Here is a 6,000-nt window from a genome sequence, read left to right as displayed (position 1 = left end):
TACAATCTGCCCCTCAGTGGCCCCCACACAGTACAATCTGCCCCTCAGTGGCCCTCCACACAGTACAATCTGGCCCACAGTGGCCCCCACACAGGATTATACCTGTATACTCCACAGTAGCCCCCTCCCACACAGCATGAACTGGTCCACAGTAGCCCCCTCCCACACAGCATGAACTGGTCCACAGTAGCCCCCTCCCACACAGCATGAACTGGTCCACAGTAGCCCCCTCCCACACAACATGAACTGGTCCACAGTAGCCCCCTCCCACACAACATGAACTGGTCCACAGTAGCCCCCTCCCACACAACATGAAATGGTCCACAATAGCCCCCTCCCACACAACATGAAATGGTCCACAGTAGCCCTCTCCCACAGAGCATGAAAGATCCACAGTAGCCCCCTCCTACACAACATGAAATGGTCCACAGTAGCCCCCTCCCACACAACATGAAATGGTCCACAGTAGCCCCCTCCCACACAGCATGAAATGGTCCAGAGTAGCCCCCTCCCACACAACATGAACTGGTCCACAGTAGCCCCCTCCCACAGAGCATGAAAGATCCACAGTAGCAGCATAAAATGGTCCACAGTAGCCCCCTACCCGCACAGCATGAAAGTCTACAGTAGCCCCCTCCCACACAACATGAAAGGTCCACAGTAGCCCCCTCCCATACAGCATAAAATGGTCCACAGTAGCCCCCTACCCACACAGCATGAAAGTCTACAGTAGCCCCCTCCTACACAACATGAAATGTCTACCGTTGCCCCCCTCCCCTGACAGTGCAAACAAACACAATATAGTTACCTGAAGAGCTGCCGGGTGTTCTCTCTTCTGTTCACTGCGCGCGCTGATGACTTACGTCATCACGCCCGCGCTTGTTCAGAGGTCACACTCTGTAGTCAGTGTAGGCCGCGTAGTACGCGTGGCCTACACTGAGCTACACTGACAGCTTTCAGCTGGATGCGCATTTGCACAACCAGCTGAAGGCAGCGATCGCTCACTAACGGGGAATCCTGCATCGGATTCGCCGTTAGTGAGCGATCAGGGCGACAGCACGCGTGCCAGCAGAGGGGGCTCTGCGTGCCCTCTCTGGCACGCGTGCCATAGGTTCGCCATCACTGGCCTAGACTATGACTACACACTGGTGGTGATGTTCTGACATGAAGTCTTTGTATATTTCACTAGTCAGAGAGGGTAAATAATACTCTCCTCCCTGACATTTACACCAGGTACTGCTCTCAGTAACTGTCAGCTGGTGATTACCGTATATACCTCGCTTATACTGAAGTCAATACGGTAATTTAAAGAGGACCTCCCTGTGCAAGACAGCTGTGGGAGGCCGCTGGAGCAGCGCTTCTGCAGATAGGTGAGTGGTGAGGCAGCGATGTCTTCTCTGCCTTGGAAACATCTTAAGGCAGTCCTGGAGACAGCGCTACCTCACCACCCACCTATTGGCTGCAGTGCTGCTTCAGCGGCCGCCCACAGTCAGCAGCGGGCCTCCGCTCCAGTGCCGGCCCCCTCCCCCGGCTACATCGATGACGCGTGTGTCGATGACGTCTTACTGCATCTCAGCGCAGGCGGCGTCATCACTCCCCCTACGCTGAGACGCAGCGTAATGCTGGGAGAAGAGGAGGCGGCGGCGGCAGGGGGAGCAGCGCGAGGTTGGTACGTAAAAGCACTTTATGTTTGTTTGTTTTCTAATAGGCCGCTACCTGCTGGAGTACTCCCAGCAGTTATCGGCCTATTTACCAACCTCCCCAAGCATTATCATACAGGCCCAAAACCTTATGGTAGCAGTAACAGCCTGATGCCATACAAGCCCAAAGCCTGTGCTAGCATTTAACAGGCTATTACTACTAGCACAGGCTTTGGGCCTATATGGTACTGCTAGCACAGGCTTTGGGCCTATATGGTAATATCCCAGACCATGTGACGTCTGGGACATTGTCATACAGACTACAGATGAGCGAATACTATTCGAAACGGCAGTTTCGAATACCACTCTCCCATAGGAATGAATGGAAGGGGTTGGCGCACAGGGGATTAAGCGGCCGGACGCCGGCTGCGTGCCGACTACGTCCATTCATTCCTATGGGAGCGTGCTATTCGAAACTGCCGTTTTCGAATAGTATTCGCTCTTCTCTAATACAGGCCCAAAGCCTGTAAGGATTAACATGAGCACAAACAGAATGTCATGCATTTTCCCCCCTCAGCTTATATTCGAGTCAATAAGTTTTCCTGTTTTTGTGGTAAAATTAGGGGGGTCGGTTTAAATTTGGGTCGAATAGAAAGGCTATTCTTCTCTTATCTTTTATTGTCTTCTCCGCGCCGCCATTCCATAGGAATCCCGGTTCTTGTTGGTATGCAAATGAGTTCTCTCACAGCACTGGGGACGAGTCCCAGCGCTCAAACATCATTGGGGTCGTCCCCATTGCGGCGAGAGAACTCTCTCCAACGCCGCCTCCATCTTCCTCAGTAGCATCCTCTTCTTCCGGCGCAGGTTTCTGACTTCTAGGCCTTGGGCAGAGCAGGCTGCACATGTCCACAGGCTACAAGAAAATGGCCGCTTACAATACTGTGCAAGCGGTCATTTTTCTCGTGGCCTGTGGGCATGCGCAGTCTGCTCTGCCCGAGGCCTAGAAGTCGGAAACCTGCGCTGGAAGAAGAGGATGAAGAGGACGCTGCTGATGAAGATGGAGGTGGCACTGGAGAGAGTTCTCTCGCAGCATTGGGATGCCCTCAGTGCTGTTTGAGCGCTGGGGCCCGCCCCCAGTGCTGCGACAGAACTCATTTGCATATCGACAAGAACCAGGATTCCTACGGAATGGTGGTGTGGAGAAGACAACGAAAGGTAGGAGAAGAATAGCCTTTCTTAAGGCTATTCCGATGTGTTACTCACAAAAAAAAAGGGTTTCTATGATAGGATCCCTTTAATGGTTGTTAGATGACAAAAGTATTGGAACATTACACCTACAGAACATTACATTACACTTACAGAAGCAACAAGCAAAAAAAATAAAATAATGCACAGCATAATAAATGACATATTGCTTGTATTTATGTGACCACTAGGGGGCAGTGTACACCAGTGCAAAAGATTACACTGTTGTACTGTCATGATCTGTGTATGGAGAGCACATTAAAATGAAATTCTCAGCATTAACTAAGGTTTACCAAAGTTCATAGTAAATTAAAATTATTGCATGGTTTTGTAGTTTTTTATGGGATATGCAATTAATGCTTAGAATAGGAATATGATTGTGCAATCAGAAATTCTTAACACTTTAGTGATCACCAATACAACTTTATACTGTGGTCACTTAGGGCCTTAAATCTTCCCCTATACCTTTTTATGGTGCACCATCTGAAGCCTGGAATAGCTCTATAATCTAAGGAAGACTCCTGCTCTAACACACAGATATGGATGAATCTGCAATCTGGCCATTTAACCTCTCAGATGCCCACAGTCAATAATGACCACAGCATCTACATGGTTTCAATAGGAGGGGGCTCCCTCTGTACCCAATTGGTCCCCTGCCATAAGATTGCAGGGTGCTCATAGTTTACCATGGCAGCATGACTGTGGAGTTGGAGTCGAGATCAGTTTTGGTTGGAGTCTGATTTAAGAAAATAGTTATCAACTGTGACTTCAAAATAAGATAATTATGATATTGTACAATTATTGGTATTGTATGATTACTTTTATAGTTCATTGCATATTTACATATAAATATACATACATATAAATTCAATCACTAGATTTTTATGAATTAGAGGAGCCTTACTGCTTCTGACTGACTGTGGCTGTCTGTATGAAGGAGTCAGAGCAGGAGTTAGAGTCAGAATCAGTGTTTTTGGCCTACCAACTCAACAGTTCTAATGGTAGCCAGAGGCCTCATAATTCCTCCTGATCTGCCATGTATGGTAGCCTACCGTACCGGTATACTGGGATCTATCCACAGTTCTTTCTGGCCTCTGCGGGCCACCATTTGAACCATTGGAGTTGGTGGATCTTAAGTTTTTGGCTTTTAAATCCTCATTTTTCACCTCAGTAAAAGAGTACAAGAGTTACAGGCTTTTCTTCTGAAGAGCCATATATACAGAAGAGCTATATGTACAGAAAAGGCCACAGCAGGCTCTACCTGCTCTGGAGGCTGATGGCCTTTGGAGTCCAGGGGGCACTTCTTAGGGTCTTTTTCAATTCTGTAGTGGCATCAGCCATCTTCTTTGATGTGGCCTGCTGGGAGAGTAGCATATCAACCATAGATAGGAATAGACAAGACAAGCTGATTAGAAGGGCCAGCTATGTCCTGGGGAGCCCCCTGGACCAAGTGCAGGTCGTGGGTGGCAGAGGGATACTATCCGTGTTGAGTTCCATGCTGGAGAATAACTCCTACCCCATGCATGAGACCGTGAAAGCACTGGGCAGTACTGTCAGTGACCGACTGCTTCACCCCAAGTGTGAGAAGGAGCGCTATCGAAAGTCTTTCCTCCCCGCTGCGGTTAGGCTGAACAACCAACACCGGGCTAAGCGTAGGTCACTCCATACAGAGAACTGAAAGATCCTTAAGTTGTGATATCCCCCCTCCTATTTTTTTTTTACCTTTTATCTTTTTATCTGTACCTATTGTCACTGTAATGCCTCTACCATGGAGCTTTTGTATTTATATTTTGTATTATTATTGTATTATCTGTGCTGCTTTAACACACTGAATTTCCCCATGGTGGGACTATTAAAGGATTATCTATCTATCTATCTATCTATCTATCTATCTATCTATCTATCTATCATTCATGGGTTTAACCCTAAGGCAACCTCTTGGGCGAATATTAACCAGGTGGTTTCCTTACCAGTTTTTCTTTCCCAGCTCCATCTTCCAAGGAGGAAGGAAAACTCCATACACTGGATGTAGTAAGGTGTCTCCAAATGTATCTTCTGTGTACACAACCCTTCAGAAGATCGGAGAACCTTTTAATTAATACAGTATATGATAGAGACAAAGGTCTCAAGGCTTCCAAACCCTCTTTATCAAAATGGATTAAGGAAGCATTTAAAACTTCTTTTTTGCTCAAGTTAACACCACCCAAGTTCATCAGAGCCCATTCAATCAGGGATGTGTCGGCCTCCTGGGCTGAGAGTCAGTCTTGCCTTTTGAGCAGATCTGTGCAGCTGCTTTTTGGTCATCCCAACTAACCTTTGTTAAACACTAACAGAAGTCCATAGTTCAGAGGCTACTGCCTTTGGACATTCACACTGTCTTAAGCACTGTAGTGCGAAAGAACCCTCCCTAGGGGATCTACATATTTATTTCTGGTTGATCTTCGGTTTTCTGACTTTGACTTGTGACTTTGATTCTGATTTTGAGACCGTCCTTATCGGCTGTATTTCCATGTATGACTTTTGGCTTCCTATGGCTCTGCCTGTTCCTAAGCTTTGGACCAGACTACGGTTTTGCCTGATCCTCTGGTGCTTTGGGTCAGCTGCCACATACACTGGAACTACTCCTAGAAGTAGCAACCTGGTATTGGTGGTTGGTGAGATAAAGGGTAAAAAACAGGGGACCGCCTACACAATGTCCTCAGGAGTAGCCCAAAGTCAAACTGGTTAGGTTATACTATCCGTTGCCCATTACAGTCATCCTGCAAAACGTTCAAGGTGTTACCTGGCTATGTTGACGAAAAATAAAAAGTCATGTCTCTTACGCATGAAAAACGGCTTAGTCATTAAATAGGTTTTCCAGGAATTTTATACTGAGGACCAGACCACACTGGAAGACACTGGAAAAAGGTGATTCTGGGTTGTTGTTGAAGTTTTTTTTTTTTTTTGTTTTTTTTTTGGGGGGGGGGGGGTTTGGGTTCACCTTTAATATGAAAAATCATTTTTCAAAAAAAAAACAAAAACAACCACACTGGCGCCTTTTGGTGAATTTATTGAAGATTATTGATCATGATTGGCAGTAACATAAGGTTTTCCTCCAAAAGGCTACTGCTCCTCC

The sequence above is a fragment of the Leptodactylus fuscus genome, chromosome 6 (genome assembly GCF_031893055.1).
Source record: "Leptodactylus fuscus isolate aLepFus1 chromosome 6, aLepFus1.hap2, whole genome shotgun sequence".
Lineage (NCBI taxonomy): Eukaryota > Metazoa > Chordata > Amphibia > Anura > Leptodactylidae > Leptodactylus > Leptodactylus fuscus.
This window is presented reverse-complemented; position numbering follows the sequence as displayed.